Raw genomic sequence first — 20,036 nt, 5'->3', positions numbered from 1 at the left:
CTGAAAACTTCACTCAAACTCTCAGTTTTTATCACCAACACAGTGATCACCCAAATTACATAGCCACATTTGGGTTTGAGAGGAGGTAGGGTTCCTGCACTTCTATAGCACTGAAAGGTCTCACAGACAGCACATATCTATTGCTTTGGAAGACAGAGATTAAAATCAACAGACCCAACTTTGCAATCCCTCTAAATCCTAAAACAGAGCTATAAAAAGAGATTCATTCTAAGGCCTTAATGATTGTATAGAGCTAGCAGACTTTTCGGAGAAGGAAATGGCAACCCACTCCACTGTTCTTGCCTGGAGAATCCCAGGGACAGGGGAGCCTGGTGGGCTGCTGTCTATGGGGTCGCAGAGAGTCAGACACGACTGAAGTGACTTAGCAGCAGCAGTAGCATACTTTTCATTGTATGCAGCAAGACAAGCACTAGAGCTGGCTCTCAACTGGGTTACTCTTATGTGATACTTGTTCACTCTATGAGAAGAATATTCCTACAATGCAGTATTTTACCAAAAAAAAAAAAAATGAGTGCCTTCTACATACCTGGATAGTTTAACCACAAAGAGTTTGATAAAGATACTGTAATGTATGACAGGTTTCCACTGTATCTTCAAATGAGAAACAAGTCTAGAACAGTAGGATATTATATGTCCTCTAATAACTTAAATACATACTTATGCAATTCTTCTCTGATAAATCCCAGCCTTGCCTAAGATATGCAGGAAGGCAGAGAGGGAGGAAGTAATTATGTAATCTTTATTTGTCCTTGAGATTCTCACCTCTATTTTCTCAAATCTATTTATTAAAACACTAATTTAAATGATAAACGCAAACCGAAAGCTCTTAGATTTTTTGTTTCTTTCCGTTAGCCACTCCTCAACATTTATTACTGTTCCACTGGAGGCATGAGTCTGGAAAAGTAGATATTACATTTAGAAATTAAACCTTGTGCCTATTAGAGACCAAAAAAAAAAAAAAAGAATAATGAGGTTTTAGAGACAACTCACAACAAACCTCTCAGGAGGACTACAGGAGCTCTTGGGATCAGTAGCAATGTACCCTTATAATTGGTAAGCAGAATGACCAAGAGGAAAGGGAATCCTGAGAGGGAGCGTGGAAATAGAGAAAGAACTACTGTCTTTTTATACTATTCTTCTAACTCCAAATAAGAAAACTAAACTATTTCTTTAATTTAACCTTTAATCTATCTTAGAGAGACTCCTGAATTAAAATGATAACCCCAGTTTACCTATTTCTCAAAAAAGATGGGAAAATTATGTAAAGCACAGGAAACATTTGCAAATAAACAAATCCTAAGAATTAAAGGAAACACTGACAATAAAATACCATACACAAATGCTTGTTAGAAAGGAATGGAAATGGATTTGATCTATAGCAGTGGGGGAGGAAGGGAGGAGGACAAAGTTCAAAACATTGCTTCTGAAATATTGCTCTGTTCTGTTTAAACAAGACTTTAAAAACTTACATTACAGAATTTCAACTTCATAAATTAGTATCTTTTTGCACAGACACTAAATGTCATTCCTTGACCAGTTCCTCAAGGAATACCACTTTCTTTGTGGTATAAATTGCTATAGTAAAACTAATATGGATGGAAGGAGGTGGAGGGAACTGCTTTGTGTAGTACAAAAGACATCCACTCTCTCTCTATTCTAGCTATGCCTATTATCTGACTTTCTTAAATTCAGCCTAAGTAGCTATCTCAGAGATAAATCTGTTACATTAAGTGCATGATCAATGTGTTCTTAGATCATTTTTTCACACGTAATTTAAAGCAGCATTTCACAATACTACTCCTATGATAAAGTACTATTCTAACTTAGAAATACATTACTACATACTACGAAAATTTACTTTAAATAAAAAAACACCACACACTCCTCCACGCTGGCATCAGGCATGGCAGATCTTGGGATTCTCTCTGCAGTGTAATCTAATTACAAATGCTTCAAATGCCCCAAGAACTAGACTTGACTCTGCTTTTCACACTACTTCTAGCCATTACTTTCTGATATGTCATAAGTTATTTAACTCTTACAGTAGTTTATGAAGAAGGTATTTCCATTTTACATACAGTGAAAATAAGTAACTTGTCCAATGTCACAAAGTCAATGGTTAAGTAGTAGGATTGGAACTCACTAGCCCTTCGCCACAAAATAAGGATCAATTCAAGTCACTAGATGTTAAAAATATTCAAGCAATGAGCAGTAACACATTTAATGACTCAAATGACTACAAAACTATTAAGCTGTTATCTGTATTATTTGCGCGATACCCAGGATCCAGCACCAGGCACCACACCTTAAAGTAAGTACCTAACAAACACCTCTGAATGATGAATTATATATATGTATAACAACCCAGTCTAACTCAATGAAATCACAGCCTTGTTTAACTCGATGAAACTATGAGCCATGCTGTGTAGGGCTACCCAAGACGGACGGGTCAAGGTGGACAGTTCTGACAAAATGTGGTCCACTGGAAAAGGGAATGGCAAACTACTTCAGTATCCTTGCCTTGAGAACCCTATGAACAGTATGAAAAGGCAAAAACATAGGACACTGAAAGATGAACTCCCCAAGTCAGTAGGTGCCCAATATGCTTCTGGAGAATAGTGGAGAAATAGCTCCAGAAAGAACGAAGAGGCTGAGCCAAAGCGAAAACGATGCCGCGTTGTGAATGTGACTGCTGATGGCACAGGAACCTGGAATGTTAGGTCCATGAATCAAGGTAAATTGGAAGTGGGAAAACAGGAGATGGCAAGCGTGAACATCAACATTTTAGGCATCAGGGAGCTAAAATGGACCTGAATGGGCGAATTTAGTTCAGATGACCATTATATCTACTACTGTGGGCAAGAATCCCTAAGAAGAAATGAAATAGCCCTCACAGTCCAAAATGCAGTACTTGGATGCAATCTCAAAAATGACAGAAGGATCTCTGTTCATTTCCAAGGGAAACCATTCAATATCACAGTAATCCAAGTCTACGCCCCAACCACTAATGCCAAAAAAGCTAAGTTCAACGGTTCTATGAAGACCTATAAGACCTTCTAGAACCAACACCCAAAAGAATGTCCTTTTCATGATAGGGGACTGGAATGCAAACATGGGAAGTCAAGAGATACCAGGAGTAACAGGCAAGTTTACCTGGGAGTACAAAATGAAGCAGGGAAAGGCTAACAGCGTTTTGCCAAGACAACACACTGGTCAGAGCCAAGAGCCCCTTCCAACAACACAAGAGATGACTTTACACATGGACGACACCAGATGGTTAATAAATAAATCAAATGGATTATATTCTTTGCAGCCAAAGATGGAGAAGCTCAATACAGTCTGCAAAAACAAGACCAGGAGCTGACAGTGGTTCAGAGCATGAACTCCTTATTGCAAAGTTCAGACTTATATTGAAGAAAATAGGGAAAACCACTAGACCATTCAGTTATGACCTAAATCAAATCCTTTATGATCATACAGTGCAAATGACAAATAGATTCAAGGGATTAGATCTGATAGATAGAATCCCTGAAGTACTATGGATGGAGGTTCATAACACTGTACAGGAGGCAGTGATCAAAACCATCCCCAAGAAGAAAAATGCAAAGAGGCAAAATGGTTGTATGAGGCCTCAAAAAGAACTGAGAAAAGAAGAGAAGTGAAAGGCAAATGAGAAAAGGAAAGATATACCCATCTGAATGCAGAGTTCCAAAGAATAGCAAGGAAAGATAAGAAAGCCTTCTTAAGTGATCAGTGCAAAGAGATTGAGGGAAACAACAGAATGGGAAAGACTAGAGAACTCTTCAAGAAAATTAGAGATACCAAGGGAACATTTCATGCAAGATGGGCACAATAAAGGACAGAAATAGTATGGACCTAATAGAAGCAGAAGACATTAAGAAGAGGTGGCAAAAATACACAAGGAACTATATAATACAGATCCTCATGACCCAGATAACCATGATGGTGTGATTACTCACCTAGAGCCAGACATCCTGGAGTGTGAAGTCAAGGGAGCCTTTGGAAGCATCACTACAAACAAAGTTAGTGGAGATGATAGAATTCCAGTTGAGCTATTTCAAATCCTAAAAGATGATGATACTGTTCAAGTGCTGCATTCAATATGCCAACAAATTTGGAAAATTCAGCAGTGGCCACAGGACTGGAAAGGTCAGTTTTCATTCCAAACCCTAAGAAAGGCAATGCTGAAGAACACTCAAACTACTGCACAATTGCACTCATCTCACACACTAGCAAAGTAATGCTCAAAATTCTCCAAGCTAGGTTTCAACAGTACATGAATCAAGAACTTCCAGATGTTCAAGCTGGATTTAGAAAAAGCAGAGGAACCAGAGATCAAACTGCCAACATCCGCTAGATCATACAAAAAGAAAGAGAATTCCAGAAAAACATGTACTTCTGCTTTATTGACTATGCCAAAGCCACTGACTTTGTGGATCACAACAAACTGTGGAAAATTCTTAAAGAGATAGGAATACCAGACCATGTTACCTGACTCCTACAAATCTCTACGCAGATCAAGAAGCAACAGTTAGAACCAGACATGGAACAACGGACTGGTTCCAAATCAGGAAAGGAGTAGGTCAAGGCTGCATCTTGTCACCTTGTTTAACTTATATGCAGAGTACATCATGAGAAATGCCAGGTGGGATTAATTACAAGTGGGAATCAAGATTGCAGGGAGAAATATCAATAACCTCAGATACGCAGATGACACCCTTATGGCAGAAAGCGGAGAACTAAAGAGCCTCTTGGTGAAAGTGAAAGAGGAGAGTGAAAAAGCTGACTTAAAACTCAACACTCAAAAGACTAAGATCACAACATCAGGTCCTATCACTTCATGGTAAACAGATGGGGAAACAATGGAAACAGTGAGAGACTTTATTTTCTTGGTCTCCAAAATCACTGCAGATGGGGACTGCAGCCATGAAATTAAAAGACGCTTGCTTCTTTGAAGAAAAGCTATGACCAATCTAGACAGTGTATTAAAAAGCAGAGTCATTACTTTACCAACAAGGGTCCGTCTAGTCAAAACTATGATTTTTCCAGTAGTCATGTATGGATGTGAGAGTTGGACCATAAAGAAAGCTGAGTGCCAAAGAACTGATGCTTTTAAACTGTGGTGTTAGAAAAGACTCTTGAGAGTCCCTTGGATTGCAAGGAGATCAAACCAGTCGATCCTAAAGGAAATCAGTCCTGAATATTAACTGGAAGGACTGATAGTGAAGCTAATGCTCCAATAGTTTGGCTACCAGATACAAAGAACCAACTCACTGGAAATACCCTGATGCTGGGACAAATTGAAGGCAGGAGGAAAAGGGGACAATAGAGGATGAGATGGTTGGATGGCATCATTGGCTCGATGGACATGAGTTTGAGCAAGCTCAGGAAGTTGGTGATGGACATGGAAATCTGACATGCTGCAATCCATAGGGTTGCAAAGAGTCGGACACGACTGAGCAACTGAACTGAAAAACAACAAGGTAATATTTACTCAGTGCATTTGTCAGGTATGATCTTAAATTAAATATATACATAAGTTATGTTCCATGGAGAAAAAAGTAACATTGCTGAAATGAATAGGAAGACAGAGGTTCTCAGCAGACAAACAGTAACTATATTTTTTAAAAAAAAGAAAGAAACAAATGAAAATTTTAGAACTGAAAACACAATGTCTGAAATAAGATCTTAAAAACAGGATGGAAATGCAAAGAAGGAGTCAGTAAATGCGAAGATACAGTAATAGAAATGATCTGATATGAAGAACAGAAATAAAAGACTGAAAGAAAATGAACAGTCTCAGGCTCCTATGGACAATATCCAAAGTTCTATTCATGCCCAGAAAAAGGAAAAAGTTTGGTACAGAAAAATATATTTGAAGAAACAATGTTCAAAAAAACCTCTTTAACTTGGTGAAAGGCACAAATCTAAAAATTCACAAAGTTCACTGTGCATCAAATAGGACTAATTCAAAAGAAAGAGCAAAGAAATAAAAATGGAAAAGACATTTCAGTTAAGAGAAACAAAGAGAATTTATCACCAAAAGGGCTACTCAAAAGAAGTGCTTCAGGCTGAAGAGATATGACACAAGAAACAAAAGTGAAATTTCATTAACAAACAACAACAACAATAGCAAATATTTAGGAATATAGGAGATTATTTTTTTCTCCTATCAAGTCCTTTAAAATATATATAATTATTTAAAGCAAAGGCTATGTTTCATCCCCAGACCTAACAGATACATAGATATCAACAAACCTGGAGCACAGAATTAGAGGTAGAGAGAATGATTACTTTATATCAGGAAATGAACTAAATACTCTGGCACACTTCTGCACATTTAACCCTCAAAACACCAAGCCACAGTACATTAAAAAAATTAAAAGACCACCAAGATTCAATATTACAACACTGCTTAAAAGGCCTTAAAATCATTCACTAAACAGAGCTAACTTAAAGTTATGAAAGACAGAGATGGAGTTAGCTGCCATTACCACTGGACTCAGGTAAACGTTGCTTAAAATAGGTGAGGAAACTGTGTGCTCACTAGGTCAGTTGTGTCCGACTCTCTATGGCCCCATGAACTGTAGTCTGCCAGGTTCCTCTGCCCATGGAATCTTCCAGGCAAGATACTGGAGTGGGGTGCCGTTTCCTACTCCAGGGAATCTTCCTGACCCAGGGATCCAACTGGTGTTTCTTGCATCTCCTGCACTGGCAGGCAGATTCTTTACAACTAGCGCCACTACTGATAACATCACCTACGAGAAGTGACAATCAGTATATGGGACAATCAGTATTCAGAGCCAGGTATGATTGACTCCAAAATCTATATAAACAGAAAACTGATTTTTAACCTTACCGTTAAGATTACAGGGAAAAAAACAAAACTCCCTTAAAAGTACATCTGAGGGGTTTCCCTGGTGGCTCAGTGGTAAAGAATCTGTCAATGTAGTAGACACAGGTTGGATCACTGATCTGGGAAGATTCCAGATGCCACAGAGAAACTAAGCCTGTGCACTACAACGACAAAGCCCACGAACCTCAACTACTCAAGCCTAAGCGCCTAGAGCCTGTGCTCCACAAGAGAAGCCACCACAACGAAAACCCCACACAATGCAGCTAAAGGGTAGCCCCAGCTCGCTGCAACTAAAAAGCCTACGCAGCAACAAAGACCCAGCACAGCCAGAAATTAATAATTTTTTTAAATACATCTGAGAACTCTAGGGTAAAGAAATAAGGAGAAAGATTAGTCTTATCACTAAGAGATGTGAGAATCTCAGGAGAGTTTATATTAAAACTTGATAACAAATTTCTCTATTTTCACTAAAATTGTTGGTACAATAATCTTTTGTAAAAACAAGTAAGTATCATCTTTAAAAGAACATGTCAGTATGCTGCAATTCTACCTAGATGTGTCAGAACCCAAATCTGTGGGCAAAGTGTATATACAAGGGATGGTGAGACAGCCCAGAGAGAGGTACTAGAACTCAAGCAGAATGGCAAGATGTTCTGCATGAGGTATGAGAGAAGCCTGGAATGAGGAATTCATCCTGGCACAAGGTGTCAGAGACCTAGTAGAGTGAAAATGTTATGCAAGACAGGGGAGGGAGCAGCAATGGCAGTGGGAAACTGACCATGTAGCTGGGATTGAGCCTACAAGTAAACAACTAAGGATAATGGAAGGTAAGTAATTCCTTTTAAGAAAAGGGAGTTATAAACTTTGAGAAGGAGAAAACTGGAAAAAACAAAACACTGTTTATTGGAAATACTGGCACCAATTCAGTTTTTTTATACATAGATGGAAACATAAATACAGCAACAAAATCTTGGTTTCTGAATATCTTTCTCCACTGAAAGAAACCACACCTTGGAGAAATGGTTGATTCCAGGGCTGTGGCAAGGAAAGTTTAAGGTGAGCCTGGAACATTTTCTTGTGTCAAAAAGTAAGGAGTGCTCAAAGCAAGTCAGAAGAACACAGAAACTAGCTTGAAGTGACTTTCGCTAGTCAAAGCTCGGACAATTTGAGAATCAACAAACAGCAAGTTTGATAAAGATCGAGCTTAACATAGTCTCAAAATACTTTCCCACAAAGTACTTATTAATTACTAAAAGGGAGGGAAACTTTTCAGTAAAGAGGCTTGGGAAACTTCACCTTAATTAAGTGATCAAAATGCCCATCATCAGTAAGGGGACAAACATAACTATGCCATTTGACAGGATGTAACATGAACACAGTATCATCACTGTGGTACTCCTATCAAAAATGCATCGGGTAAATCCAAATCGAGGGACATTTTACAACAAAACTAACCTGTAATATTTTAAGTGTCAGGGCCATGAAAATTAATCAAAGACTGAAAATTTGCTCTAGGCTGAAGCAATGTAAGAAAACATTATAATTAAATAAATGCAAAAGAGAATTCTGAACTGGATCATTTTGTTACAGAGGAAATCACTATGAAAACTGGCAAAACTTGGATGATGTTTGAGTAGATGGTAGTAATATACCAATATTAATTTCCTAAGCTTAATATTGTTTCTGTAATAGAAAGTCCCTGTCCTTGATTGGGGCGATGAGACTGCAATCTACAACTTACTCAGTTTTTTGCATGAACTTGGAACTTTTGTGAAAGTTTGAAACTTAAAAAAAAAAAAAAATGATCACCCATAATATTCCCTTAAAGCATCTAAAGCTAGAATATAAGCAAAACAGTACTCCTTTTAAATAATGTGTTTCCATTTCATATTTTTATATAGGAAACTATTATTTATGGGATTCTTTTGATCTATATCTGCACTGTCAAATACAGTACTACTGTTCAGTTTCCCAAATGCACTGGCCACATTTCAAATGTTTCACAGTCACTACTACTTCAGTTACTATCAGCTACTGCATAGGGGAGCAGAGATGCAGAACACTTTCATCATCACAAAAAGGTCTACTACTAGACAACACTGATGCAGAGTTTGGGAAGTCAACTGATGTAATAACTAACTAAAGGCCAAAGAGTCAGACAGACATGCGCATTGATTCTTAGCAACTGCTCTGACACTTAACAAGTCATCTGACTTCTCCAGACCTCAGACTCCTTTCTGTAAAACAGATTAATGCACCCAGCACTGCAAGGCTGCTGAAAACATCAAATGAAAATTAATGCAAAATGTCTAGAACACAGTAGTTGGCACACAGTAAATATGATAAACAATAACTGTGGGCAAGAATCCCTTAAAATAAATGAAGTAGGCATCATAGTCAACAAAAGAGTCTGAAATGCAGTACTTGGATGCAATCTCAAAAACAACAGAAGGACCTCTGTTCGTTTCCAAGGCAAACCATTGACTATCACAGTAATCCAACTCTATGCTCCGACCAGTAATGCTGAAGAAGCTGAACAGTTCTATGAAGACCTACAAGACCTTCTAGAACTAACACCCAAAAAGATGTTCTTTTTATTATAGGGGAATGGAATGCAAAAGTAGGAAGAGAAGAAATACTTGGAGTAACAGGAAAATTTGGCCTTGGAGCACAGAATGAAGCAGGACAAAGTCTAGCAGAGTTTTGGCAAGAGAACTCACTGGTCATAGCAAGGAGCCTCTTCCAACAACACAAGAGACAACTCTACACATGGATGACACCAGATGGTCAATACAGAAATCAAACTGATTATATTCTTTGCAGCCAAAGATGAAGAAGCTCTCTGCAGTCAGCAAAAACAAGACCCGGAGCTGACTGTGGCTCAGATCATTAATCCCTTATTGCCAAATTCAGACTTAAATCGAAGAAAGTAGGGAAAACCACTAGACCATTCAGGTATGATCTAAATCAAATCCCTTACAATTATACAATGGAAATGACATATAGATTCAAGGGATTAGATCTGATAGAAGAACTACGGGCAGAGGTTCATGACATTGTACAGGAGTCAGTGATCAAGACCATCCCAAGAAGAAAAATGCAAAAAGACAAAATGGTTGTCTGAGGAGCCCTTACAAATAGCTATGAAAAAAAGAGAAGATAAACGCAAAGGAGAAAAGAAAAGATATACCCATTTGAATGCAGAGTTCAAAGAACAGCAAGGAGAGAAAAGAAAGCCTTCCTCAGTGATCAAAGCAAAGAAATAGAGGAAAACAACAGAATGGGAAAGACTAGAGATCTCTTTAAGAAAATTAGAGATACCAAGGGAACATTTCAGGCAAAGATGGGCTCAATAAAGGACAGAAGTGGTATGGACCTAACAGAAGCAGAAGATATTAGAAGAGGTGGCAAGAATACACAGAACTATACAAAAAAGATCTTCATGACCCAGATAACCACAATGGTGTGATCACTCACCTAGAACCAGACATTCTGGAGTGCAAAGTGAAGAGGGCCTTAGGAAGCATCACTACAAACAAAGCTAGTGGAGGTGATGGAATTTCAGTTGAGCTATTTCAAATCCTAAAAGATGATGCTATGAAAGTGCTGCACTCAATATGCCAGCAAATTTGGAAAACTCAACAGTGGCCACAGGACTGGAAAAGGTCAGTTTTCATTCCAATCCCAAAGAAAGGCAATGCCAAAGAATGCTCAAACTACCGCACAATTGCACTCATCTCACAAGCGAGCAGGTAATGCTCAAAATTCTCCAAGCCAGGCTTCAACAGTATGTGAACCATGAACTTCCAGATGTTCAAGTTGGATTTAGAAAAGGCAGAGGAACCAGAGATCAAATTGCCAACATCTGCTGGATCATTGAAAAAGCAAGAGAGTTCCAGAAAAACATATCCTTCTGCTTTACTGACTATGCCAAAGCCTTTGTATGGATCACAATAAACTGTGGAAAATTCTGAAAGAGATGGGATTCCAGACCACCTGACCTGCCTCTTGAGAAACCTGTATGCAGGTCAGGAAACAAGAGTTAGAATTGAACATGGAACAACAGACTGATTCCAAATTGGGAAAGGAGTACATCAGGTTTGTATACTGTCACCCTGCTAATTTAACTTATATGCAGAGTACATCATGAGAAACGCCAGGCTGGATGAAGCACAGGCTGGAATCAGGATTGCAGGGAAAAATATCAATAACCTCAGATATGCAGATGACACCACCCTTATGGCAGAAAGTGAAGAACTAAAGAGCCTCTTGATAAAAGTGAAAGAGTGAAAAAGTTGGCTTAAAGTTCAACATTCAGAAAACTAAGATCATGGCATCCAGGCCTATCACTTCATGGCAAATAGATGGGGAAACAATGGAAACAGTGACAGACTTTATTTTGGGGGGCTCCAAAATCACTGCAGATGGGGAATGCAGCCATGAAATTAAAAGATGCTTGCTCCTTGGAAGAAAAGTTATGACCAACCTAGAAAGTATATGAAAAAGCAGAAACATTACCCTGCCAACAAAGGTCAGTCTAGTCAAAGCTATGGTTTTTCCAGTAGTCATGTATGGATGTGAGAGTTGGACTCAGAAAGCTGAGTGCTGAAGAACTGATGCTTCTGAACTGTGGTGTTGGAGAAGACTCTTAAGAGTCCCTTAGACTGCAAGAAGATCCAACCAGTCTATCCTAAAGGAAATCAGTCCTGAATATTCACTGGGAGGACTGATAACGAAGCTGAAACTCTAATATTTTGGCCACCTGATGTGAAGAGCTGACTCATTTGAAAAGACCCTGATGCTGGGAAAGACTGAAGGTGGGAGAAGGGGATGGCGGAGGATGAGATGGTTGGATGGCATCACTGACTCAATGGACATGAGTTTGAGCAAGCTCTGGGAGTTGGTGATGGAAAGGGCAGCCTGGTGTGCTGCAGTTCATGGGGTCACAAAGAGTCAGACACAACTGAGTGACTGAACTGAACTGAAATCTCTTCTATAATGTGACTGGATGATTTCTTAATCTTTGATCTCAGTATTTTTAGATCTAGTTAAGCAATTTCAGGAGCATCAGTTTGAAAATAAACTTAACTATCCTGCTTGTTCAAAAGGCTAATGAACTCCATGCTGTTAAATGCAAAAAAAAATCTTTTTTCTTTTTTTTTTTGGCCTTGCCATGCAGCTTGTGGGATTTTAGTTTCCTGACCAGGGATTGAACCTGGGCCCTGGGCAGTGACAGTGACAAGTCGTAACCACTGGACTGCCAAAGAATTTCCCCCCCAAAAAAATCTGTTAGTTCTCACTTTACTCAACTCTCATCATTACTGGACCCTACTGACTTCTCTCCCCTTGAAATACTCTCTTCCTTTGGTTTCTAAAATACCCTCAACTCCTATTTCTCTGTCCCTCACAGATTCTTTGGGAGCTCACATTCCTCTAACAAACAACTCTTTTTTTTTACTGTTAGAGGCTACTGTGATTTCATTTTAGCAGCTCTTTTTTCCAAGTTATAGTCCTTTCCCTAAACAATTTCATCTATAGTTTCAACTACCTATATAAGTGACTCCAATTATCTACTTCCAGCCCATACCTCTCCTTTGAACTTTAGAACCAAGTATCTAATTGCCTACAGAAATATCCACGTGAAAGCTCCAAAGCTCAAACCCACTAGTCAGAATCAGAAGAACCTTGGTTTTTTTTTTTGGTACCACAACCAACTCATCCATTTAACTCAGGAGTCATCTTTGAAATTTCTCTCTCCTTCACCTTCAATCCACTAAGCATGGCCTGATGATCACACGTTTGTCCATCTCCACATTTCTCATCCTAATTCAAGCTATCCTCATCTACTCTGGACTGCTACTGCAGAAGTCTTCACTAATGTCTCCATATCCATTCTTGCTATCTCTCCTTCCTTTCAATACACATAACTACAATCCTAGTTCTGCCTTCTGGAACTACCAAAAAACAAGACTAACCTGACTTCTAAATGACAACATTTCAAAGAATAAGAAGGCTATATCACTCCGCTCTTACCAAGCATTCTTAGTTTCTTCTATATTCTGACAAATCACTTGCAAGATCACATTCTATCATACTGTCCCTTAAACTGAATAGATCTTAATGCATGGATATAAGTAGCCTAGCAGTTTATGCAAAAGAATGAAACTTGCACAGTCTCAAACCACAATTACTATTTTTAACGTTTTCATGTTTTTAGCTGAAAGCATGTTAATATTTGTTAGGTACCTATTATATATCAGACGTTGTTCAGTGTTCAGGGACAAAACAGTGACCCAAACTGACAAACCTCATTCTTACAGAACCTGCTTTAAAGAGAAAAATACAATAAAGTTAGTAAATTATACAGTATCTTGGAAAGTGTTAAGTGCTACGGAGAAAAACCTGGCTTAAAAAGGGCTAAGAAATGTAGAAGGAGGGCCTGACGCTTTAACAGAGTAGTCAAAGAAAATCTCAGTAGTAGAGTAGAAGTGTGGCTAGAGAAACAGTGACGTCAGAGAGGAAGAGACTCAAAAAAGTCTCAGACCCTGGCAGACCATAGGAAGAGCTATGTATTTAACTATGACTGAGAAGGAAAGCCATTTGAGAAGAGAAGTGACAAGATCTAATGTATTTTATCAGGATCACTCTGGCTGCTGAGTGTTAAAGACTCTAGGTGAACAAAAGTCATAGTGAAACATCTAAGAATGTTATTTTGTAACTGAGAGATGACAGTGTTGTTTTTACATTTTATATTGAACTTTTATGTGCTTAAGCACTAGGAATTACAAAGCCACAACTTCAAAAAAAAAAAAAGCAAAGTAAGGACCATAACAATGAAAAGACAAGTATTGGGAACAACAATAAAATGATACAGGATATTTTAACTCCAGGCTCTACTCAGTACTACTAAAAGTTATCCCTCAGGTGCAAGATTTGATGTAAAGCTATTAACTTACTCTTTGAGACAGGGGGATATAATTAAGATTATTTCACTGGGGAAGGTAAGTCAAGATTCAATTCACATCACTAAAGACAATGGTAAATGATGGCAGAGCTTACTAAAATGAACTTACAATGACAATTATTCTAGGGCCGACTCTTCATTATTTTTGTACCTGCCATTCTCCCTTAGTTAGTTACAGCTATGTCTCACTGATGAAACTTAAAAAAAAAAAGTTAAGTATTAGGTAGATGAGTAATATAATTCCACACTTTCTAATTACTAAAAGATGCTACTGTGTGAAGTAATTGGCCTCCAACTAATAAAATAAAATTAAAAAAAAAAAAAAAAAAGATGCTGCTGATAATGAATCAACTCATTTAACAGCACTGATTCATCCTATCTCTGATTAACAGCACAACTTTTCAAGAAAATTGCCTGAAGTACTGGTTAGGGCCCAAAGGATTATGGGGAAGCTGAATGACCCCTGAACAGTTTCAATCTTAACCCATGAATCCCGTTACTACCACCTAAAAACATACAAAAATCCCCTTAAAAACTTTTCCACGACTTATGTTTCAAGTAGCATATTTAGGAACAATTTTCCATTTCCTTCCAGTTTTCTTCCCCCTCAACGTAATGAAAATGTCTTTACAGCATAAGTACACTTGAGTAAGCAGAGATCCAAATCCTACCCTGCCAAAAATCTTAAGAGGTACTCAAATTCTCAAGCAGAATGGTCACTAGCTCAACGTAAAATGTACTGATTATTAAAATACTTGCAAGCACCAAGCAAGAAAAACTACAGCGGAAAAAAATGCAGTTATAATAAGAATTGCTAATCTTTAAAAAATTTTCTTCATATTCCATAAACAAAATACAAAGTAAATTCAGATTACCTTTCATAATAGTAAAACAAAAGAAATCGAAAGACAATTTCATTTCTTCTGCCAGTTCGTTAAAACAACAAAAACAAAAGTCCCACAAACTATTGCAGCTCTTAGTAAACAGCTAAGAAGTCAAATGATTAGGCCAACTGCCAAAGAAACAGGGAAGAGAAAGCAATAGTGTGGAAAAAGACTTGATTACATACCAAAATTTGAATACCAATAAAACACAAAACCCACCAGTTATTTAAGAATGTACTTCAATATCCTGCTGAGGTAAGTAGTCATATGCATGAATCAACTTTTGTTTTATAATGAAAAAACGCATCTATTAAACATGCTTTTTCCAATATTCAGTGAATTTCCCAAACTGGGAAAATTGGCATCTACTAGCCAAAGCATTATATTAAAAACTTTTTGGTCAGTTCTGCCTAAATATCTTAGTTCACTAGCAGTATGACAAAGATATTAAAATGTAACCCAAAATGAATGAAAAACGCTCAACTCGTAGACACTGTGTAACAGGGTACAGAAATACTTTGACAGTATTTTAAAACTCCATATTCGTATATGAATGTTTTATTCAACTACTCTTAAATCAGGCGCTTACTTTCAGAACAATTTTTCAAAATGGGGGGGAGAGAGCAAGACGGCCAGACATCTCTAAGAAATGTCTTTAATTGTTCAAAATTCCTAGTATCTAAACAGGAGCAAGTGATGGAGACAAGTGAGATCTCCCGGACCTCTCGTCAGACCGGGAAACTGGTTTAAAAACCGGAGGTGGGAGAAGAGTTTGAAATTCAGGGCATGGGGTAACACGGATGCTCTGAAGCTCCGGCTCTTCCCTAGTCGCGCACTCCGAGAGGTCACCGCGCAGTAAAGTTTGGTTTCACAAACGGGCTTGGAGGCTACTGACAAAAGCAAAGTCTCCCAAGTCAAGAGAGACCCGGGGTCGGGGAGCGCCCGGAAGCCCAGCAGGACACAGTCCCCCGCAGGGACGGGGGAGAACGTGTGGCGACCCTGCCGCGGAGAACCCTAGCCTCAACCCACTCCCCCAGGACCCCGGGCGGGGACAGGAGCCGCCGGCGGAGGCGGCGGGTAGGCCACAAGGAGGAAATGGGACGGGGTACCAACAGCGAGGCGGAGGCGGCCGACACGGGGCCGCCCTCGCGGGGGTGGCGAGAGGAACGGGGAGCCTCCCCGCCTCAGCCTCCCCCGCCTCCAGAGGCGGCTCCAACTTTCCTCCGAGCGCAGAACGCCGCCTGGGCCGCGCGGGATTCCGAAACTTTGTCCGCCCTCTCATCGCTCCGGGCCCCCTCTCCCCCACTCCGCCGGCCCGTCCACCCCACCCCGCAGCGACAGCTGCCTGCGCCCGTCCACCCCCGGGGTCGGCCCATGTTTACCTCAGGCCGAGGTCGAGGCGCTGGCTCCGGCGGCGGCGGCAGCCCCACTGCAGGTCCCTAGGTCCCCGTCACGCCGCCGCCAAGTTCCCCAACATGGACTCCGTCCGCTTTGAGGTATTCCGGGGGCCGCTGAGGCGCCGGCTCTGCTGGCTGGCGCGGGAGGTGGCGGCGGTGGAGCAGGGAGCGGACCCGGGCTGCGCTGCTCCGCGCGGCTTGCGCCACCGCTGCTCCCCCTCCCCCCGCCCCGTCTGGCCTCCTCCCGCCCAGCTCCGCGCGTCCCCTTCCCCCTCCCCCCTCACTCTCCTCAGCTAAGCCGCGCCGCCACAGGTCGGCGCGCTACGGTGACGCCGGCGGCGGCGGCGGCGGCAGCGGCGGGACCCTCCGCGCTTTCCCTCCTCGCTCGCACTGGCCCTGCGTGCACGACTGCAGCGCTCAGCCAGACCTCAGGGGGGCGCAGGCAATCCACCGTTTGCGACGGAAGAACGTGACGGGCGGAGTCAAGTCACGCGGCCTGCGAGCAGGAGGGAGGGCCCCAGCTGGCGGCGCGGGCTTCTGGGAAACGTCCTTAACGCCCGGCTCTCCTCCCACGCCGCGGGTTCTGCGCCTGCGCCCTACGTGGCGCGCTGGAGTCAGCCCCGCGTTGCCGGCTGTACACCCTAAGCTGCGGAAGACAGTTAAGAAGGCCGTCGGAGAACAGGACGTGAGGACCTTTGTGCGACCTTTACTATCCTATGTGATATTGAAAACTGTTCTGTTGTTTGGCGGTGGATTGAGTTTTCGTCCTGCAGCGTTATCCGCCTGAACTACATCCTGCGGGGAGGCTGAAGTGGCCCCAACTTGTAAGCTCACCTCTTTCTTTCCGCCCAGTGGCATTTTTAAAACGCTTTGGAGAGGTATCCCACGTGACTCATCAGGCCTAGGCTTGTCCCCCGTATCTAAATTCCCACAACAAAAAATTAAATGTGATCCTGATACACGTGGTGGTTCAGTTCAGTCGCTCAGTTGTGTCCGACTCTTTGGGAACTCATAGACTGCAGCATACCAGGCTTCCCTGTCATCACCAGCTCCCGGAGCTTGTTCAAACTCATGTCCATCGCCTTGGTGATGCCATCCAACCACCTCATCCTCTGTCTTTCCCTTCTCTTCCTGCCTTCAATCTTTCCCAGCATTAGGGTCTTTTCCAGTGAGTCAGTTCTTCGCATCAGGTGGCCAAAGTATTGGAGTTTCAGCTTCAGCATCACTCCTTCCAATGAATAATAAGGATTTAACTGATTATTCATTGGAAGAATAACTGATTTCTTTTAGGATGGACTCGTTTGATCTCCTTGCATTCCATGGAACTCTCAAGAGTCTTCTCCAACACCACAGTTCAAAAGCATCAATTCTTCGGTGCCCAGCTTTCTTTATAGTCCAACTCTCCCATACATGACTACCGGAAAAACCATAGCCTTGTCTAGCCAGACCTTTGTCCGCAAGTAATGTCTCTCCTAACCACCAAGGTAATTTGGTGGTTAGATAGAGACATGTGATGATTCATTCAAGAATACGTCGGAGACTTCCATAAGAAACTTGTGTACCATTATCGATTCTTTCTCAGTAGGGTCATCAAATCTCTTATTTTATCTCAGATATACCTTTCACACTGCTTTTTAAGGTCACTGACTCTTTTAACTTCATAGTTTATCTTCAGGACAAATCTTCACACTTCTGACTACTCTTCCTGCTCTGGGTGTCCTTCCCCTTTCTTTTATCGGAGGGTGTTTGCACTCCCCCCTGAAGCTTTGTCCCTGGGCCTCCAACTTGGCTCACTCAGGTCTCAATCACATCCAGTCTTACCTTTCACACGTTTTTGGATCGTCTGCCTCCTTCCTTCCTTTCTATGGGCTTTGCACTCCCCTAGTCACGCTGAGGGCTTCCCAGGTGGCTTCCCACCTGGCATAGTGGTAAAGAATTCTCCTGCCAATGCAGGAGACCAAGGATAGACAACGGTTGGATCTCTGAGTGGGGAAGATCCCCTGGAGGAGGGCATAGCAACCACTCCAGTATTCTTGCCTAGACAATCCCATGGACAGAGGAGCCTGGTGAACTATAGTCCAGGGGGTCCTGAAGAGGCCGACACCAGCACTCCTGGACAGCAGCCTCGCGGAGCCATACCTGGGATGATTTTCCTTCCTGCTTTTCCAGACCCCTCCCTCATTGGGTACCCCTCTGCTGCGCTCCCAGTCTAGGCTGTTGCCGGCGCCCCGTCCTCCCCGCTTCTCTGCACTCCATTCTTGTGCAGTGTCTTTGGTCAGCTCCGTGTGTTTGTCTGTCTCACCCAGTAAGCGCTGGGACAGTGTCTTATCACTTTCCTAACAACGGCTCCTGGCCCAGTGCCTGTGCTCAGTAAGGACTTGGTAAATAGTTGTGGGAAGAATGTATGACTGGCAGCCTTGTCTTTGAGTCTTTTTTTTTTTTCCGCATCTTTGCCAACATATATTTTGTTTTATTTTTATGGTGATGGTCATCCTAATGGATGTGTATTAGTGGCTCAGTCGTGCCCGACTCTTTGTGACCCCATGGACAGTAGCCTGCACCAAGCTCCTCCGTCCATGGGATTTTCCAGGCAAGAATACTGGAGTGGGTTGCTGTTTCCTTCTCCAGGGAGTCTTTGAGTCTTACAATGTATAGTTTAGGATATAACATTGGGGATTCAGATGGGCTCTCCTGTGTTTGGGATATTTGAAGCAACAATGATATAGAGGAGTTTATAGCAATACATTATAAAGAATGTGATAAAAGATGACTAAGACAAACACTGAAAACTTTGTTTTAAGAACTGTGTGATATAACAAGATCAACAAGCACTGTTATGAGCCATCCGACTGAGAGTATAACTTTGTTGTGTATATACACGCACGCGCGCACACACACACACACACACACACACACACACACACACACGACCTCATCTGGTTATCTGTAACTTGAGATAGAGACTCCTAGTACAGCATTCTTCTGTTATGTAAAAATTTATGTAAAAATCTCTTTACATATTTGTTCTGTGAAAAGTGTTCTTTCATAAAAATTAGTCAAAGCTCAAATGATAACATTCTCCAAAGAAAAAACTAATTTTTAAATTAAGAATAACAGTATACCAGTTCAGCAAAACTAAACACAAGTCTTTTGATGTATTTATTTACTGGAAAATAATAAAATTGTCACTTTTTTACAGTTGGCCTCCTAGGTATCATGGGACCATGTTTAAGAGAAAGACACTCAGCGCTAATGGTTTTTACTTTCATGTGCAAGTAGAAAAGAGGATGGTGGTTTATAACAGACTGTCTCCCTTGGGAAAAGGCCAAGTGTATTTCTGTGCATGCACTATTCTAATAATGTTTGCATGATGATTTATTATTTTCTCTATTTTTCAGTATTTTTTATTTGTAATAAAGAGATACTGGATTTTAAATGAATAAAAGGTGACCTCTAAGATGCAGGAGTAAAGATTGATATACCAATCATCACTGTCAAAATTTTAGGTTTTGTTATAGCCATAAAAAACACAAATGATGCGCATGGCAAAACAATCTTCAACTGAAAATTGAATTGGTGTGTTGCACTTAGACCAGTACTTAACATGTCAAACCTGTCATGTGGCAACAGAAACCTATATTAGCATCTTTAGAAATGAAAGATAATCAGTGTATTGATTTTGACAGAACTTTATCAGAGAAAACTGCTATTATCAATGTAATTCTTCTGAATTGAGTACAAAATAAAAATCACATCAAGAGGGTTAAGCATGGCATAAAGACACTTGGTTACAAGGGAAACATGGTTCTAAAATAGACTGTCACTTAAGACTTTTGCAGTTTTGAACAAATTGTGTAATTTTTCTGGCCCTCAATTTCCATACCTGTTGATAC

The 20,036-nt window shown here is 40.9% G+C and overlaps 1 protein-coding gene across 2 annotated transcripts in view; it reads right to left on the bottom strand.

The window, feature by feature from the left end:
• Nucleotides 1-16,387, bottom strand: part of SCAF11 (SR-related CTD associated factor 11) — an 89,820-nt gene extending 73,433 nt beyond the window's left edge. For both annotated transcript variants that reach the window (XM_065934567.1, XM_065934568.1), the window contains exon 1: nt 16,129-16,387. The gene's annotated coding sequence lies outside the window, so the exon portion shown is untranslated. The remainder of the gene's footprint in view (nt 1-16,128) is intronic.
• Nucleotides 16,388-20,036: the final 3,649 nt, after the last annotated feature.

This window comes from Muntiacus reevesi, chromosome 4, assembly GCF_963930625.1.
Source record: "Muntiacus reevesi chromosome 4, mMunRee1.1, whole genome shotgun sequence".
NCBI lineage: Eukaryota > Metazoa > Chordata > Mammalia > Artiodactyla > Cervidae > Muntiacus > Muntiacus reevesi.
Note: the sequence above shows the minus strand (reverse complement) of the source record. Positions and strands in the feature narration are given on the sequence as shown.